This window comes from Dreissena polymorpha, chromosome 10 (assembly GCF_020536995.1).
Source record: "Dreissena polymorpha isolate Duluth1 chromosome 10, UMN_Dpol_1.0, whole genome shotgun sequence".
Classification (NCBI taxonomy): Eukaryota; Metazoa; Mollusca; class Bivalvia; order Myida; family Dreissenidae; genus Dreissena; species Dreissena polymorpha.
Window position 1 is genome coordinate 90,369,468 of NC_068364.1, and position 21,333 is coordinate 90,390,800.

General features: G+C 33.8%; 2 long non-coding RNA genes across 2 annotated transcripts; one reads left to right on the forward strand and one right to left on the reverse strand.

The window, feature by feature from the left end:
- The first annotated feature begins 5,070 nt into the window (after positions 1 to 5,070).
- LOC127848682 (uncharacterized) lies at positions 5,071 to 7,616 on the forward strand. Its single transcript, XR_008034637.1, has 2 exons — positions 5,071 to 5,201; positions 6,931 to 7,616. It is a non-coding gene; the product is annotated as an uncharacterized LOC127848682 (long non-coding RNA).
- Positions 7,617 to 9,111: 1,495 nt separating this feature from the next.
- LOC127847943 (uncharacterized) lies at positions 9,112 to 15,144 on the reverse strand. The gene is made up of 3 exons (XR_008034260.1): positions 15,005 to 15,144; positions 14,324 to 14,435; positions 9,112 to 9,763 (listed from the first exon to the last, which is right to left on the reverse strand). It is a non-coding gene; the product is annotated as an uncharacterized LOC127847943 (long non-coding RNA).
- Positions 15,145 to 21,333: the final 6,189 nt, after the last annotated feature.

Below are 21,333 nucleotides of genomic sequence, written 5' to 3' on the forward strand. Positions count from 1 at the left end.
GTTCGGAAGAAGTCCGAATATGACCTCCAAAACCTTTCCAGCAATACAGGTTATCTCACCCCCGACGTGGGATAGTGCTTTAAGTCCACATTCTTCGAGATAAGAGTTAGGACCCCATCCGATCTTTTCTACCCTCAGAAAGAATACCAGCAAATCGTGGACCATTTTAACCTGAACATTATAAATCGCAATCCAGTCAAAATCTGTAAATACATCATTTGATCGACCACAAATTTCAATTTTGTATAATCCAGCTCTTGGAAACCGAACATTAATTGACAACATCGAAGCGCTGGAAAAAAGAGATTCTCCATTCAAGTCCGTCTGTGAATCCATGTCATGAGGGTTCCAAACGTTTATGAATAATATCAATCAGTAGACTGTTATTATCAAGTTTTTCCAGCTCCCACATTTATTCTTCATTATTATTATTCCAGCAATTTGAATTCCTGTTTAGAAGCTTGAGAACTGTCAAGTTGAAAGCATAACTCGAGTTCACCGTCCTGACATAGTATTACTCCGTGCTTTTCGTGCATCATTTTCATATTTAATTCAAAGAATCTAGGTTTAATGAACGCCTGTGCTTCAAATGCTAATTGTGTCGTTGGTTTGTCAACTAACTGCCACATGACATGATCAGTAAAATGTGTAAACCTCATCATTTCCGGATCAGGAAAGAGATATCGGGTGTCCACTGTTTCCCCAGAGCCCCAAAGAACATCAACGAGCCTCCAATGTCCATGTACTAGTACTGCATTCCATTCTCGTGTATATTTTTCCTTCAGTTTCTCTTGGGGATAGTAGCTACCGCCTTTTACGAAGCCTTTAATGATCTCACATGGAATCTTTGCGTAGAAACACACAAAAGCAAACAGGACAGCGCATGCGTTTCTGGAGTGTCTTATTTGATTTATCTGATACGCAAAACAATAGCGATCTGCCGATATCGAAACCGGTGTAGTCCTTGCAATTTGTTGCGATAGCCAAAAGTACATTATCTTAACTTTGTCAGCATCTGTCAGCGTAATGTCACTGTGTGATTGTGCCCCACGACTTAAAAGTGTTTCAATTATCACCTTTAAAGACACCACCTGATCGAATAATGTTTCTTGACACATAGATTCTATGAGTTTATCGTCTGTAATGTGATAATTGATTACGCGCTCGGGAACATGGGGATGTATTACAACTTTTTCTAGTTCCGATTTGTTGTTCGTGTAAAGGTCGTACTCCCCACTGTAAACCATACTCAGGTTTCCATTCTTTTGAAGATACGTTGACATGAACCACGGTTCTGGACCTTCTTTGTTACGAATGCTATCTTGAAGAGAAACGTTATTGCTCATAATTGTGCGTGGAATTACGATCTGTTATGGAGATATAACACTGAATGTAACACATGATTTGGATGTGCATGTCAGCTTAAAATGTTGACTTAAAGGTTCTTGAAACGAACTTAAAAACATTTATGTTTGATTTATGGTGAGCAAGGATGATTACAAAAACAATCATGGAAAATTCGCGGTTTGATGTGCGTGTTTTGTTCAATGGCAATGTGTTTTATTGCTATACATGCAACAAGATATTCAGTGTTAAATTATCATATTTATCAAAGTACATATTGAACATAATACTATTATACAATGTTTTTTTTTCAATTTAATACTTATGACAACATATCTGCATGAGCAATTGGATCATTTGCAAACTTAAACTATTTGTCTAATTTAAGTGCATAAAGACATCTGAAAAGAGGGTTAAATATAAAAATAGACAGATGAAAACTATGCATAACGATATACATACTTATTTATTTTAGCAGAACAAAGTTTAATAGAAACACATTTAAAAATGAACTTAACTAGCGAGACGATGAATTATGTGTACATTTAATATATCGGATACCTCGTCAATATTTCAAAATGTATAATCTGCAATCCTAAAAACGTGTTTATTTACATGATAATTTTTACATCCCATATGTTTGTTTCGCTTAAGTGTAAAGTTCTTATTTCAATTGGTCAGAACAACGAAACAAAGATATTTAAAACATATATCTGCAAAATGTTTATTCTAAACAATCCTTGCATCGTAAAAATTAGCACAATACTATTTTTATAAAGACAATTGCTTGCACTTTCTCCGTTTGATTTCTGACACAAACATTGAAACTGATTTCACAAATAGATTGATATTGTTTTAAATTCGCATGGAACACGTTTTGACACTTTAAGAACGTAGAAAAATCCATTTTTGCGACAAAGCCGATGATCAGAGCAACAGATTTAATAAAGAATAAAATTGACAAATGACAAATTAACCAACAAACCGTTTATTGTATAGCCGATCTTTGTAGTAACCCGGTGAAATTAGATTGTGCGACCAAATACATGGAAAAATAAACAGAGAAATTTTATGACATTACAATTTTCGCGAATCAATACAATTGATTTAAATATTGATTGTGTCTTTGTATCTCATAATTATAACATTTAAGCTGCATTACTTGTTGAACATGATGATAGGCTAAGGAATTTACGAGTTTATATTTCTCAAGTACACTTAGACCATTATCTGATATCAAACATAGCGCGCTAAACTACGTCTAGCATATTGCACTGGGACAATAAATCAGCCGATACGAGTCTTCATTTTCGACCAAGAAGAATGTTTAATGTTTATGTCATCATGGTATTATCTCATTCTTTAACCAATTTTTAACCAATTTTTGATCATGAACTATAAATGTAAAATTAAATATGTTTAATTGTCTTTATATGTTATGATGAATATATACATGTGTGTAATTAAATTAGATCATAACAACACAGTTAAAGCTGAAACAAGCGCGTCCACTCGTATTTGTTGCAGAACACAAAATTGTGTATATGATTCATATAAACACATATTTGCATAATAGTGTATTCCCCAATGGTTTTCACGTGTTTGTACTTTTCAGAATGCACATTCGATCTTATTGATATTTTGCTTTTGAAACAGATAACATGTTTTGAAGAAGTGTACTAGAAAATCAAGGACATTCGAGTTATGCAATTGTCTGCTGTACAATAAAAAACACATTTTGGTCCACAGTGCCTCTACATTATTTTGACATCCAAAAATCATGTGTAGATTTGTTCAAACTATCAATTGTCACAATTTTTAGTTAATTGTGTCATTATACGATTTAGTTTAGTTTAGATATTGTATCTAACATACGCCTTTCATATTCATGTATTTGTGTATGGTTGAGACAATCGCATGCTGAAAATAAAATCGTATATACGTGCTTAGTGCTTTCTGATGAATTAGCGGAGGCTTTTTGTATTATATAAAAGTATATTAAAAATTCATCGTGTCACTTTATGAGAACGTTTATAATAGTTTCTTTATTCATCAGCATTTTATATGATTTTAAATGATTATAGTAATACGATTATCAAATGTGTACTGATCGAAATGTCAACGGCCCTGAATATTAACTGTATTTAACTTAATTAATCGAATACGATTGTACAGTGCATATTCATACTCATTTTTCAAATTAAGAACTAACTGCATGATGCAAATGATATTAGCAACAAACTAGTTATACATAAACCATTAACATATACAAATTTAGAACCCAGATTTCCTTTTTGAAATCGGTCATACCATGAAGAATGTTTCGTGTTTGAGGTCAATTCATAATGCGTGTAATGTTTTTAATCGACAAGGATTAAAGGGGACCTGTTTAAAGATTTGATTAGTAAAATAAATATTGACAAAAGTCCCTGTTTGTTATATTCTTAAACAAATAAGAGAAGTCATGCAAGTCTTACGGATCAATTTTAAATAATAGAAAGTTAATATATGCGTAGTATAATGCGTTTCTAAAGTAGTACGTCTTTTATGTATAAAATCTATTTCATTGAACAGAACAAGTATATGCTAATAGGTTATTCAAACACAGACGTTATTATTTCGGATTGTAAATGACCGTAACAAATTGTGATGACTAACGTTACTATACAATACATGACACTTTTAATGCGACACCTCGCATCCTTTAAGTGAGGTATTTTTATACGGATATATTCATATAGTCAGACAAGGACATTTTCCAATGAGTTTCGCAACTAATCCGAAAAATATTACCAAATAAGCATCCACTGAAGGATGATTTATTTCCCTTGCTACGCATTTGAGCATATTGCTAAGTATATATCGGCAATAACATATTATAATTAAATAAAGCACGCAGACACTAAACTATGGTATGAAATGGATTGGTGCATTGTGTACGGGTACCGTTGATGAAAATTATATTGAATCAAATAGCAAGCATTAACTATAGTATTAAGTGTACTATGCTTCCGCCAATAGCAACCAAAGTGCGTACATAGACGCCAAATTTAATGGTGTTGACAATTGTAAACAATAACATACATTAAGAAACCTATTAGATCCGAGGATTATAGATTCATAATGGGCTGCACTTTTTAAACTGGAATACCGTTTATTGATAACATTTTAACTTTCATTTTTTTATCTGTTTTAAATTAAAGGCATTTTTTGTATAATAATACATACATTTGTATGGAAAGCCAAAGGGGACCCCCGCTAAAATACATATACTTATATAGTAAATATCGGGATTTTCATTTTTCGCGGAACTTTCACTTTCCGCGAAAAACCAAGGCCAGCATAGCCATAAAATACTACATACAAATCGAAATCTAAAAAGCGCGGAACTTTCATATATTTTCCGTCGGAACAATTATCTTTCAACCCTGTAGAGAATGCGGGCTCAAATAATCGCGCGGAACCTTAATATTATATACTCTGTACAAATAGTAGTGTATAAAATCGCGCGGACCTAATCCACAAAGCGCGGAACACAAATATCTTCCGCGAAAATTAAGCATTGAATTACTGTACAAATCTCGGGTTGCTATGTAAATTGCGGGTTGCTAATGAAAAATCGCGCGGAAGATTCATTTCTCCGCGCGATTTTCAATAGCATTGAATTACTGCACGAAATTCGGGTTGCTATGTGGTAACGCGATAAAATTTGATTGGTTCCGACACCTAGAAAGAACCAATCAAAACTCGCGTCTTATCCAGCATTCATGCAGTCATCATGATGACGGTTGTTTCACATTAACACAAAACCTTTTAAGGGCGAAAGAGTGATCAATTTTGATGACATTAGCAATGAGGTTAGTATTTAACATACATGAATTATGAATTTTAATGCAATTAAAACAGCTAAAGAGTATCGAGTGTTGTTTTCACGGTTTGTCTATATGCAAACGTCTCTGAGTCTGATAAAACATAAACACCCGCAAAAACACGCCATAATCAAAATTCATATGTCGTCAAATAATGAAATATAGTGTTTGTGTGTAAGAAACATCTTCACTTAAGCTCAGTTAGTAGAGAGCCAAGCTATTGTTATGGTAGTCGTGTGCTCTAGTCCAGCACCGTATACATCTTCAATTAAAAAGAAAAAGAACAAGGCTTTACAGGCAATTCATCCCAAAGGCAACTCGTACCTTGGTCAACTCGTACCCATTTTTAGCTCGGCGTTTTCGGAGAAAACCCGAGGTATTGTCATAGCCAGCTCGTCGTCCGCCGTAGTCGTCGTGCTAAAACCTTAGCATTGGCTCAAAAATCAAAGTGCTCCACCTACAACTTTGAAATTTCATATGTAGTTGCACCTTGATGAGTTCTACACGCCACACCCATTTTTGGGTCACTAGGTCAAAGTCACTGTGACCTCTAATATAAAACTTTAACATAGGCTCTAAAATCAAAGTGCTTCCACCTACAACTTTGAAACTTCATATGTAGATGCACCTTGATGAGTTCTACACGCCACACCCATTTTTGGGTCATTAGGTCAAAGGTCAAGGTTACTGTGACCTCTACTATAAAACTTTAACATTGGCTCTAAAATAAAGTGCTTCCACCTACAACTTTGAAACTTCATATGTAGATGCATGTTGATTTGTTCTACACGCCACACCCATTTTGGGGTCACTAGGTCAATTTCATTGTGACCTCTAAAAAAAAATCTGACAAGCACCTGTAGCAGAGCGTGGCACCCGTTATGCGGTGCTCTTGTTGTCAACTCGTACCTCATTCAAACTATTCAACTTGTTTCATTTGTCTTATTTTGTCACAATTGTAAAATTCTTGAAAGACATCAACCACAAGTGTCAATTTTCATCAACACTTTCGCTGCTTATACATTTCTGCAGCAGACAACTTGCGTGAGCAATGCTTAGATAATTTAAGTGGAAACATCAAGAGGAAAATAAAAATTGTCTCTATGAGTTTGACTTATAAGCTAACCATCCTACACCTATTTCTGTATATCGGGTACGGGTTTAGTTTGGGTAGGTACAAGTTGACTAAAAAACAGGTACGAGTTGACAACAATGGGTAGGTGTTTACCACGGAACAATTTGACCGGCATGCAGAACAAGATTATTGATTATTATATTTAACTGTCACACAAATCTGAAAGATAACACAATGTATTACAAACACAATGACTGTCAAGACATTCTAAACTCTTACAGTTAACATATAACAGGTGTACACATCTGATATACTGACCAAATTAAATAACTCAAGATTCACACCAGATACGACACAGTTTCAAAACTCAACATTTTGTCTGCATGCCACGCCAATTTAGTCCAAAAAATTTGATTTAACCAGTGAATTCTGAGCTATATTTCTTAAAGCAGAATGCACATTATGTCTAAAAAGTGTTTTACGGCTAATTTTTGTTATGAACTATCTTCACACAAAGCATCTGGTAAACCTTCAGATATCAATAGCAGAATGCAAATAATGAGTATAATGTTCTGTATTGTAGAAGAAATACATGTAGTAAAATAATATGATAGTATGAAACATGGTGTTTGTATTTTATAGCTGTAGCACTGTTCCCAACTTGAACATCATCTTCTGTGTACATACCTGAGGCAGAGCCAGCTTGCCCATCTGACATCTGTTGTGGACAAGCGAGTCAGAGCCAGCTTGCACGTCATCTGTTGTGGACATCCGTGTTAGAGCCAGCTTGCACGTCCTCTATTGTGGACATCGGTGTTAGTGCTAGCTTGCATGTCATCTGTTGTGAACATCCGTGTAAGAGCCAGCTTGCACGTCATCTCTTTTGGACATCAGTGTTAGAGCCAGCTTGCACATCCTCTGTTGTGGACATCTGTGTAAGTGCTAGCTTGCACGTAATCTGTTGTGGACATCTGTGTTAGAGCCAGCTTGCACGTCATATGTTTAGGACATCAGTCAGAGATAGCTTGCATGTTATTTACTTGTGGACGTAAGTCAGAGCCAGCAAGGACAATCTCTGTTGTGGATATCTGTCTTAGAGCTTGCACGTCATCGGTTGTTCACATCTTTGTAATAACCAGCTTGCACATCAACTGATGTGGAAATCTGAGTCAGAGCCAGCTTGCACATCATCCGTTGTGGACATCTCTTTATGATTCTACTCTTTGCTTAGATTGACACTGTGACTTTAGTGTAATATGTTACAACCTTAAGCTATTCCTATTGTTGAATAAAAATATTGTGTCATTAAAATATATTTTGTTGGATAATTTGTATGTTGAGTTGTATTGTTTGGTCATTGCAAAGTATCAAGTTATTTTAAGACAAGAAAAAGCTCATCTTTCATCATGTATTTATATTAAAATTCTTGAATGTTAGTGAAGGTACAGTTCATATAATTAAAAGCAATTGTAATATGATTGCTCGTGTTTTATTGCACAGTGAATACCATCTTGTCTTTATGCTGACATATAGAACGGAGAAAAAGTAAACTGTCGTTTTTATATGCAATGGGATTGTATATCAAGACTTGTATGTTCAGATGAAAAAATTGCCATAATTTTTCTCTTTATATTGTATTCCTGCTAAATGGTTGATGCAATAAAGTTAAGTCTTTAATGACTTGTGTTTCTTGTAATATTATTTGTAAGCAAATTTGGCTGTAGTATTAGATGCATGCTGTACAAGATACTGTAGATCAACATTATATTGTTTGAGTATGAATAGATAATTCAAGGTGCACAGCCATTAATTTTGCCCTCCACCATCTCCGATTTTGGTTAGACAGTTGCAAGTTACTTGCATTTGTATGAAGTCTTAAAATAACTTAAGTATAATTGCTGTTGTGTTATTATTAACCTTTTCCTGCTCTGGGGAAATTTTAAATTTTCTACATGCAAACATCATAAAACCAGAACAGCCTGCAAGTAACTCACAATCTGTTCAGGTTTTATGCTGTTTGCTGCTCATCAGTATCCATGGGTTGGAAACAAAGCCTTTTAAACTTTAATATAGTAAGAAAGGTCTTAAATTAAATTTATTCTCGAATGTGTCTTAGTGCGTTTTTGAGTGGTACAGGGTTAAATGTCTCATTTTGTTTTTGATTATCTTTGGTTTATTGAACATATATGAGCCTTGCTCTGTGAAAAAGGTGTTTAATGCATGTGCGTTAAGTATCGTCCCTGATTAGCCTGTGCGGTCTGCCCAGGCTTATCTGGAGTGCACATGCATTAAACCCCTTTTTCACAGAGCGTGGCTCATATGTATTAGACAGTGCATTCAAATAATACAATTTAAATCTGAATCTTTTATTTAGTTGCAATACCTTAAAGCTTACTATGTTTGCAGTTTTAGTGAAAACACAAACTTTTAATCAAAGAAGCATATAATGTGTATTACTCATTAAATCAACTTCCACTTTATTCCATACACGTGTTCGACTCTGTGACATGTTCTGTCAAAGCTTTTTATTGCAAATTCATTAAACATAAATTGGTAACCTTGGGTATCCAAAAGGAATTCAAATTTTACTAGCCATAGACTTTCCAAAATGCAATTGTTTCTGAGAAGTATTTTTCACTAGAAGGTGGCAAAACTCCTAAGCAATTCCTTTTTGGGCTTATGGTAGGGCTTATGCGTGTAACACCCATTGACAAATTATTAAATATACATTGAAAGGTCATTGTTCATAAAACAGATCATGATATAACATGATGCAGCATTTTGTACTATATCAAATTAAATGTTGCTGAAAACAGTAGAATATTCAAATTATGGACATTTTATTCTGTTAATAATGCTATCTTTCTAACATTACAAATCAATAAAGCATGCTTAACAATAGCAGAACTCGTTTGACTTTTAATTATCTTTTCCAGTCTTTAAATCTTTACAAAATTCATTGTCCCACTAACACCATCCTATAAAACAGGTTATGGCTTCCAATTGTTAATCAACTATAAAGCATGAACAAAGGCACAAATATCGCAGGTTCTTTTGCAAATGATACAAATGTCCATGGCCTCGATACGGAACAAAAAGCAAGATTTCTTGTCAGGCGGTCAGCTGAATCCTCGAGAACATTCGAAAAATGTCCATTTAATGCGCCACTGGGCCGTTCCTATTTAAATGGGCATCATGCACAGAACTTGGCCATCCAGGTCATATGTCCAAACATTTCAAGTTACTGTCACAGACTGCTTGAAGAACTAAACTGCTGATAAACAAGGACCTATGCTCAGATGTTGAAGCAGGACATGCACTGTGGGTTCCATCAACAGTCCAATCATTCTACATCATTCATGAAATCCATAGGCAATGATCTTCAGCTCATGACGAGATTCTGGAAATCTGATGTACTGCTCCATCATTGCTGACAAGACTCTACATGTTCAAATGACCGTGTAATGTTGAGTCCCTGAAATACAAAAGTATAATTCATGCTAGAGTTAAGCCATATTAATTATGCTTGATTGCATTGAAAGCTTTAGGCTTTTTAAGGCATTCTAGAGTCCGTTTTCTGGGAATAATCAGTACTTTGTATATATATGAAGATAAAGAGACCGCTAATAAACAGCGTTGAACCCAAAATGTTCCCATCACTAGGTGAACACCATATCCACTACGCCAGCCTGACAAAGTAAATGAAGTGAAGCTTCTAAGTTATGTCTCATTTGATTGTTAACAAGAGCACCGCCCTGCGGGTTCAGACCTCTCATCTATTTTTTTTTAAAGTTGAAGGAACCTATCTCAATACTTCAATCACAAAGGAGGGAGAGGTGGGGTGGAGAAGGGTGTATAGTGTGGTGGTGTGGTCATTTATTACACTATCTTACAAAAATGAAAAAATGATAAAAATAAATATTTGTGTTTTTTAGCCATGTTTAAAAAAAAATGGGCGGGGGGTATAGTGTGAGGGTGTGGTCATTTATTAGATGATCTTTAAAAATGAAAAAAAAAGTACTTTTTTCTTTTTTTTGGGGGGGGGGGGGGCGTGGGGGATGGTTTGGGTGGAGTCTATTGTGGTATGTCAGATAAGAGTTGCTTTGTAATGCTTGTAAAGAAGTTATGGAAATTTCAGCAAAATTTAATAATTTCACCTTGAGAGTCATGGTCATTCAAAGGTCAAGGTAAAATTCAACTTGCCAGCTACAGTAACTTATGATAGCATGACAGTATTTGAAGTTTGAAAGCAATAGTCTTGGTACTTGAGAAGTAAAGTAGATCAAAACACAAAATTTAACCATATATTCAAAGTTACTTAGTAAGAAAAGGACCATAATTCTGTCAAAATGACAACCAGAGTTATTCAACTTGTCCTGTACTGTCCCCTTATGATAATTTGCGAGTGTTCCAAGTATGAAAGCAATATCTATGATACTTTAGGAGTAAAGTGGACCAAAACACAAAACTTTACCAAATTTTCAATTTTCTAAGAATAAAAAGGGCACATAATACTTTCAAAATGCCAGTCAGAGTTACATAACTTTGTCTGCACAGTCCCTTTATGATAGAAAGTGTTGCAGGTATGAAAGCAATAGCTTTGATACTTAAGGATTAAAATGGACCTAAACACAAAACTTAACCAAATTTTCAATTTTCTAAGTATAAAAAGGGCACATAATTCTGTCAAAATGCACGCCAGAGTTATCTAACTTTGCCTGCCCAGTCCCCTCATGGTAGAAAGTAAATGTACTAAGTTTTATACTTGATACTTTATCAGAAAAGTGGACCTAAACACAAAACTTAACCGGACGCTGACGCCAAGGTGATGACAATAGCTCATAATTTTTTTTCAAAAAAAAAGATGAGCTAATAAATAAAATGTAACAGATTGCACACTTGATTACACGATTTTTCATTAATACTCCTTCGGCTTTTTATTTACATATGAAGGCTAGGGCCACTTTCTGCGAGCCTTACAAAAAAACTAACCATATTTGCAATTGTCAAGCCTCCTTCACATAAAATTTACATTTGCTTATTCCAATATCCTTTTTCCAACAGACATTGTGCGCTCACGTACCATACATGGTGCCACAGTTTCACAGAATTCCTACAAAACAAGGGCTGTTTGTAAAACATGCATGCCCCCCATATGGGCTCTCCGTTGTAGTGACAGCCATTGTGTGAATATGTTTTTTGTCACTGTGACCTTGACCTTTGACCTAGTGACCTGAAAATCAATAGGGGTCATCTGCCAGCCATTTATAACCAGTATACAAAAATGAACCCAATAATAAATAATAATGAAATAATGACATGTAATATTTTCATAATTGTTATGCACATGTATAGACAAAAATAATTTGTTCATTACACTTGTGGTCTGAATGGTATTTGTATAAAACGAGAAACACATGAGCAAAGTACAACACAGTTTGCTGTTTTTTGCAAAAATAGAACTCAGTTTTTAAATATGTATGGCACATATTAAATTGTAAGGAATAATAACATTTACAGTCAGCATTAAATTGCTGTTTGCCATTGTAACAGTACAACAGTTCTGGAGCACAATATTTATATTGAAATGTTTTGTGCTGTTTAATTACACTAATTGTAAAAAAGGGGTAAAAATACATCTAATACATAACATAGACCTATATGTCTCTGTACATAACTATTACTATTTATACTGAATTCTAGGTCAATAATGATGCATAATTGTAAACATCAATGCATGTCAATTTTAGGAAAGGCCCTCTTCTAAATATAGAATGTGATTACAGTTTGCAGATTACAAGTGCGGTTATTGGAAAATCCATGTTCTAAAAATAGCTTGTGATATCTGTTTAGAGAACAAATGATGCAGAAAATAGAAAGTGGTTCATGGGCACTCAGGCACATCAAAACAAATACATTTTTCAACTACCTGTTAAATTATCCGTAACTGAGGACCATGTTATTTTTCTTTACCAGATTAATAAATGACTCTATTAATGTAGTTGATATCATATCCATACTTATGTTAGCAATTCTATTGTATAGATCAACATATATAAAAATGCTCATATTCAGTCATACCTTGACCGTCATCATTAACCATACCCCTCTGAGTGCCCCTTTGTCTATGTAAGCTAATATCAATAATTCATAAGTGTGAGCAGCAAAAAAATGAAGTGTGTTATTGTATATGTTTTTATCATGTTAAATATAATCGATAACAACCTAAGGGTATCAGATGTAACTCTTTCGTAAGACAAAAATTGAAATGAAAGAAAAGCAATACACAAAAAAGAACAACACGAAATGCAAAGTCAAAGGCGACTGTCTGTAAGTCAATAAATTAATAAGTAATTCTTATATAAAAATTATAATACCTAAATAATAATTCAAGGACATAATATTTAATACTATTAGTGTATATTAATAAATTATATTTAATCTTTATAAATAACAAGAGATGTGTTTGTCAGAAACACAATGCCCCCCTACTGCGCTGCTTAAAAAAAATTTTTTTTTTTTTTTTACCTTTGACCTTGAAGGATGACCTTGACCATGAACTTCCACCACTCAAAATGTGCAGCTTCATGAGGTACACATGCATGCCAAATATCAAGTTGCTATCTTCAATATTGCAAAAGTAATGGCCAACGTTAAAGTTTTTTTTCGGTAGGACGGACAGACTGACATACTGACTGACTGACAGTTCAACTGTTATATGCCACCCTACCGGGGGCATAAAAATACGAGTTACCCATAAGCATCAGAGTAAATGTGGTCTGAAGACTAAACATCGATTATTGCAAATCGAAGTCATAAATTAGCAGTATACAATACAAAGTATTATAAGACTACAATTCTCAAAGGTATGGATGTATTAGTGAGTGAACTATTTCATAAATCATAGAACATGTAAGAGTTGAATCAAGCATAAAACAAAGTCCTTTAAAATAGAAGAAAATGACACTTATGTTTAGCATTACATTTTTGAAATATTTAAAATATATAGGTATAAAGCACTTTATAATTATGATAAAACTGGCTAATATCTATAAAGTATTTAGTTTCTGACAATCTGTTTGGACAGATGACTTTCAATGTTGACAATATCTTTTATGTTCAATAAAAGCAACAATTGAGAATTTGGCGTTAAATTATTCCAAGAAACAGCTACGCAATGCTACAACCACGAGAAGGCATGGTCACATGGAGGTGTCATTAATTGTGTTAAATGACCAGATATCTGCAACCTGTGGTTTATGACATCACGTTGTTATTTAGTATTTGTCTGCACAGTATCTGATCATAACGAGGTTATGGGTTTGTGGTGAATACAGGGGCATTTAAACGCAAGATCTATCAATAAACAAAATAATTAATTGATCGCCCAAATAATGCGCAAACAAAGAGTGTCAGATAATCCAATAAGTGTTAGACTGTCAATTTACACACACTAAGAATTGAAAGCCATACTTGTTGGAGTGTCAGAATTTGTGCAAAAAAATTGAATACAAACAAGTACTTTAATCAAGAAAATGTATTTCATATATTGGCACCTAAAATGGAAAGTATATATTAAGTAATTAACGGCTGATTCTGACGAAGTCAACTTGTGTTGACAATATCATTAAATCGCTGAATGATCAAAAGCAGAGTGATATTGCGACGCACTATTAGAAATCTCTACACATTAAGCCTCATTCTCGAATTCTGCAAATCATTTGACTACACGCTATTGGCTTATTGTGAAAAGGGTCTATTCACTTATAAATATTTTAAAGAAGTAGATTTTCCATCACTACAGCAGCTGCACTTTCTTAAAGGAAGTTTGGGAGTAAAATAGATCTACTCCAAGTTTTTGTCACAAAAAACTTCCAACATACAACACTTTCAAGTGGAGAATTAGCCGCATTTAGTGGATGATTTAGAAACATGATTAATTTAAATTACATGTAATAGCTATTGAAAAGTTAAGTTATCCAGCTATTCTTGCTGCAATGTGGATAAGAATAATACAAACCAATAGCTGACAAACCTGATATCAGTGATATGTTGACCTTTGAAGTAGAAATTGAGACCTGAAATCTGTCTGTATAGAGAGGCACAATTTGTTTGGCATATCTTCAACCATTACTGGCAACACACACCTACAAAATTTGTATATAAATTATATAAAAACATAAATTTATTAATAATTTTATTTATTAATTTATGACAAAATGTTTTAATCTAGGTCAGCTATAATGAAACTAAAAACGGATTAAAAACAATACCTTATTTTAATTAATAGGTTGAAAACAAAAATAAATGTATTAATATATTGACGTTTAACTGAACGAATACAAGACACAAGTACATTACATTACAAAAAGTTATTATTTCAGTCGCATTCGGAGAAAACTGGGCTTAGTGCATGTGCGTTAAGTGTCATCCCAGATTAGCCTGTGCAGTCCGCACAGGCTAATCAGGGACGACATTTTCCGCATAAACTTGATTTTCGGTAAGGAGGGACTTCCTTGAAATTAAAAATACCATAAAAGCGGAAAATGTAATCCCTGATTAGCATGTGCGGATTGCACAGGCTAATCTGCGATGACACTTGACGCAAATGCATTAAGCCCAGTTTTCTCAGAACGCGGCTCATTTAATTAACAGTTGTCAACATTATGCATATTATCGGATAGTTTACACAATATTAAAAAGTACAAATACAAACCTGGTAATACATGTAAATGATCGTATGCAATAAAGTTATTGATCCCAATCTGATCAATTTCCGAATTATCTGCGAATCCATCGAGTAGAAACAATAACCATGCAATTCGCTCCGCCATCTTGAAACGTTATACTTACTGATTGTGTTACATTTGTTACAAAGTATCTGATTGGTTATTTCTAAGTATCGGATCCAATCAAATTTTTCGGGTAACTATGGATTCTAACACCTAACAACCCGAGATTTGTACAGTAATTCAATGCTTAATTTTCGCGGACGATATTTGTGTTCCGCGCTTTTTGGATCTGGTATTTACTGGATTTTCTCTCTTTAATAGACTTCTTAAAATAGCATTCTACAATCTCCGCGCGATTTTAAACACTACTATTTGTACAGAGTAGATAAATAAGGTTCCGCGCGATTAATTGAGCCCGCTTTTTCTACAGGGTTGAAAAATAATTGCTCCGACGGAAAATCTATGAAAGTTCCGCTCTTTTTAGATTTCGATTTGTATGTAGTGTTTTATGGCCATGCTGGCATTGGTTTTTCGCGGAAAGTGAAAGTTCCGCGAAAAATGACAATCCCGATATTTACTATATAAGTATATGTATTTTAGCGGGGGTCCCCTTTGGCTTTCCATACATTTGTATATTAAAGGACCATGTTGCTTAATCGGTACACTTGGAGGCTGAGAAATAACAAGTAATAACAGAAAACATGATGCCCTAAAGCGCTATGATGAATTCAAGTTGCACAACACTTTGTTTTAGATTTCAGCTTGTGATCTCGTTTTGACATAACATGACCCAATTTTCAACTTTTTAAGATAAAGCTATGTGAATAATCGTTATAAATCCCAAATGACGCAAGTCGAGTGTTGATAAAGGAGCTTTCATCTTTTGGCCTAGATTTGAACGTGACGGGATATTTTACAGATAAACATTCTAACATCATATCATCAACATAAAAGTATAACTGTGACTTTTATAGTGGTAACCCTTTTGTTATACTTGTCACTTGGTAATTTCGATGGTTTCGATATTTAAAAGATAATATATTATCAATAATGAGTAAGAAAAGTTCTTTACAGAGTGGCTCCTATGATGTTTAGATTTGACATTTTTATCTTGTATTATCTTGTTTTATATCTAGGGTTAGATGCAAACAAGAGTAATATGACATGTCTCAGCGCTAATCTGAGTTCAATGACAATTGTAGACTATTCGACCTCGTGACCTTATTTGACATGGCAAATTCTTTAACATTTTATAGATATGATGAAGTCAAATATTCAGACGTATTGGTCTTCGTCAAGTTTAACATAAGTTATATCGCACTTGATCCAGGTTTTAGCGAATCAGGACATTTTACATATACAAATTCACACAACATATCATCAACATTAAGCCATAAATCGGACTCATAGTCTGGTATTGTTGTTTTCAAATATTTGACCTGGTGACATAGTTTTTGACCTAACTCAACCCTTATTCAAACATTGTTTTAACATTTTCAAGATGAGAATGCAAACAACGTGTCATCAACATTGAATCAGAAAAGTGGCTTTAATTGTGGCAAAACATGTTTTCTTAGACTTGAGTTGTATTAGACCCCACTTAGCGCAGATTGCAAGTGTGTCTAGAAATTGTCCACATTAGCACTCTGGCAAAGATTCATAACGATTAATTCAAAATTTGGCCTCAAGATTGACAATAAGCTTAACGTCGACGATAACATGGTTTGTGTTGAAATAAGTTTTAACCGGTTGACCTATGTTGACCCTCCTTCACACATAGTATTAAATGAATTTGAAATTTTCAAAATTATTTTTACGATCAGGATTCTAACATATTTCGCAATACATTTAACTCCAAAAACGTTAATAATTTTATTCTATAATGTTTAACATTGTGACGTTGTTTCTAAACTTAATTGTAACAGATTTAAACCTGGCATATTGTCCATTTTCTAATTAACGTTGTGAATAAAGATAATTAATATAAAAAATAAATGATGCTTCTAAAATTCATGGTGCAGAATCAATGGAAATTTCGGGGATTTTTGCACGGACTGGACAGAGTGTAAACACACAGTTAAGAACTTTATTTTGTTTTCAAATATCTCAAGTTGTTGAAATACATTTGCAAAACTCTTAAGTGCAGAAAAGAGTTTTTCTTGCAGTTTGTGCGATATCTAAAGGTATGATATAAATCCTTGAATACGTCTGAAATCGGTGATAAAATGTCACGTTGCGTGAATCATAATCGTGCAGTATACATGGAATTTTCGAAAAAGATGACAGGCGTATTATATGAAGTAATTCCGATATATTTCACATAGCCATAAGAAACATGAATCTATCTTTATGCACTAGATGAAAGTCTTAAGAAAAATTGTTTAAAAAGGTTATATGAAAAATACCGCACTTACCGTCGTGTTTACATCCATAAACGTTTTATTTGGAACCCAACCAAGTCACGCGATCCTGCTCCCTGGATTTTTACAAATGTTTTCTAGGATTTTACTTAGCGAACCTGTTTTGACCATAGTCTCCTGGCTTATCTATTGTTATGAACAATTGGGACTCATTTTTCGGCGTAAGCTGCATAAGCCAGCTTTTCACCTTAGCCTGACCTTTGTAAGTGTCCAATAAAATTCCAATAAAATTTCCCGCGGCTAGGTACGAATGAATACACTTCATTTATTCCATTGGCTGATTTGAGTTTACCACCAGAACATTGGAAACATATCCGCGTCTTAGTAACACTGTTTTACTGTATGAAACAATTTTATCTCGAATGAAAAGGCTTAATAGATAGAACAGTTTTACACTCAATTCTCGACATCAATACAGTTTGTGCGTACACCTTTTATTTTCAGAGTATTACCAGCGCAAGAGCGTTTATACTTAAAAGGCTATGTTCTCATATTTAGTTCTTACTTCCTTATTCCTGTCAACATGTTAACATGTAAAAGTATAAAGAGCAATGGAAGCGAGGCCTCACTTTAAAGCATTGCATTTCAACCCGCGAGTTCAGAGTTTATATACAGGTCATCACCGGAGTTGGCGGCCAGTAAAATAATCGTTATATAATAAAGACGCTATCCGTGAACTAGGTGACCTGGAATTTTCTTTAGACCAGAAATATGTTAAATGAAGATATTCAGCAATATAATTATGGTATGTAAATAATAGATTCTTAATGTGTTTTCAATCATACAATAATAAATATTATTGTTGATAAATTTAACAATAATTATTCGTCCATATTGCCTAATGTACTAAAGTTATATTATGAGCATGTAACAGTTTATAGGTGTCTATCGCAACCGTTGATTATTGTTGATGTTTCTACTTCATATACACTTATATTAATTAATGCAGCATCATCATACTAAAACAATATACCAGAAAGAGAAAAATAATGCATTTGAATATCAACCGTACTTTCGTCTGACAACTGATCATGCGTTTACGAGTTGAACCTACATTTAGTTTTAGTGCAGATACGTCATACGACACAAAGACACGAAATTGTTTTACGGATCATTTCAGCTTACAGGACTGGGTGGGTCACGTAAGAATATCGAATATAAAATATATTTTTATAAACAACTGGTAGCAAGGTGAGTTGCAGATAATTAATCAGTAACCACATTTTAACTAACTATTTTGACCTGTTAATTCTTTTCAGCTCAATTCAACAGTGCAAAATGCCCATAATATCACTTTAAGCATTAGCACGATGATAATTGATACTGTTAATAATCGAATCAAATAGCAATGCCCGACAAACCACTAAAACAGGTTTGTTCGAAGAACGCGCCTATAAATACGGATACTTCTCGTGTGGCCGGTTGACTCATATGTTTAAATTTCACTTCCATTCTTCTTGTGGTTTTCTGTTTTGTATCTATAGGTTTATGACCAGCAATATGTTATAATGTAAAATAAGCCGCGAAAACTCCCCGTAACATCCCGTACTGCGTGTGATGCAGCTAAGAACTGCACAGAAAAAGACATTCGCTATCCTTGACCTCATTCATTAAACTATTTACGCCGTATATCTTTTTTAAAGATATTTCTTGTTTAGATTGAGTCGTCAATGTAACGTCCATGGTGGTAACACGATTTAAAAACAAGAAATGAGGACTTGTTTACCCCTCGTGACCCTCATTCAAATGTGATTTAAATATTGTCAAGAATATTCTGACCAAGTTTCATCCCAATTGAACACAGTTGTGGCTTCCTGAGGGGAAACGACTTACGAGGAACACCACACAACGTACGACTCAAGGAGACGGGCACCAGACATAGACTGATCACAATAGCGAGGTTGTGTTGAAATAACGTATCATATTACAATAATCCATAAGGAAGTTTTTTAGTATATACCTTTACAAAAATAAAGAAATCGCAATGTTCCTTATCTCCATCGTACGAGTAAAAAAGTATATATAACAATGTGTATATTAAAACGGGGAACAATAAAATGTACACAAGAAATCCATCATCGAAGACCCTTCCACATTTTAAAAATTGAATCTTTAAAAGGTTATCAAACATATATTATGATTTGAACATGGATCTAATTACAAAAATATAGCTAGCTTTAAACGGTATATATTTACATAGAAACTGTTTAAAATTGCCGATATCTTTTTTTATTATAAGTCAATAAAACCATCCAATTTTTAGATTGATTCCTGCAGTAATTCTTATAAGGACATTGTTGTTTACTACCGTTTTACAAACCCTGTATGAATGAGAATTAAAGTCTCTATAACGCTCAAAATCAACGAAAATTTCGTAAAGAATTATGTAATTAAAGTTAACATCTAAACAATCAGTGTTCATTATAGCAATAGCCACAATTTGAACGCTAGACGTGGTATGATTACATAGATTTTTGTAGATACAAATGCTCGTTTTTATTTATTTGTGACCACAATTACTTCCATTTTAATTTCCCGCGAATATATCTATTCATACGACACACGAACACCATGTTAGTTTACCATGCGGTACAATAAAATGGAAAAACAACGAGCATTTTGTATCTATAAATATCTTTGTTACCAGACCACATCTGGCGTTGAAATTTCGGCAATTGCCATAAGGAACACTGATATTTAATTGGTTAAGTTTATTTTACGAAATATTGTACGAAATATTCGTTGATTTTGAGTAGTAATGTTACTTTAACAAACGGCGTTGAAATCAGAACTAGATATCAGCTTTGCCCTTATAAAACATGATGGCCGAATGACAAATTATGTCTTTTCTGCGAGGACTCTAGCCTGTTTGACCGCTACTATCTTGGAGTCTTGATTCTTCGAGCAACTTAAGAAATCAGATCCAAAATAAATTTTACATACTCTAATAAATTAATATCTGTACCGTTAATAAACGATGGTAAAGTTTATTTTACGAAATATTGTACGAAATATTCGTTGATTTTGAGTAGTATTGTTACTTTAACAAACGGCGTTGAAATCAGAATTAGATATCAGCTTTGCCCTTATAAAAACATGATGGCCGAATGACAAATTATGTCTTTTCTGCGAGGACTCTAGCCTGTTTGACCGCTACTATCTTGGAGTCTTGATTTTTCGAGCAACTTAAGAAATCAGATCCAAAATAAATTTTACATACTCTAATAAATTAATATCTGTACCGTTAATAAACGATGGTAAATTTCCTGTGTGTTCACCTTTCAAACTGAAATATAGTTATAACCAAAACAATCTTTAGATTGGTCTTCTACTTCATTATGAAAAAAGGGTTCAAGAATTTTGAAGAATCGCCTCTGATGATCGTCCCTAATTGATCTTGGCAATTTACATATTAAAACAGTTCATACGGTTTATATTTATTGACACAAAATACTTCGAGACACATATTAAGATATATCCAATTCTCAATCGAAACACATTTCCAATCTCTCGAAATCTAGAGCAAGGAAATTCATTATAGAAATACAATATGTGCACTATTGTGCTTGAAGTTGTGTATAAGAATATACTCCGTATTTATAAAATTGTGATAAAACGTCAACAGTAAAATATATGGTATGGTTAACAGTTGTTCGCGAATGGAACTTAAAGTGTGTAAACAGAACGGAAAACTACGGACTGTGTATATTATAACATTATCTATAATAAGTTTGCAAAAAAGTTTCCAGATTACTTTGTTATTCGATTTGGCTCTCCTAAATGTGAATAAATCATAGTCATGTTCGATGAAACTTGCAAGGAAAGTGGACAGTAAGTTATCATTAAAATCGAAAGTTTGTAGAACAAATGTAAACTTTCCGATTTAGTTTTGC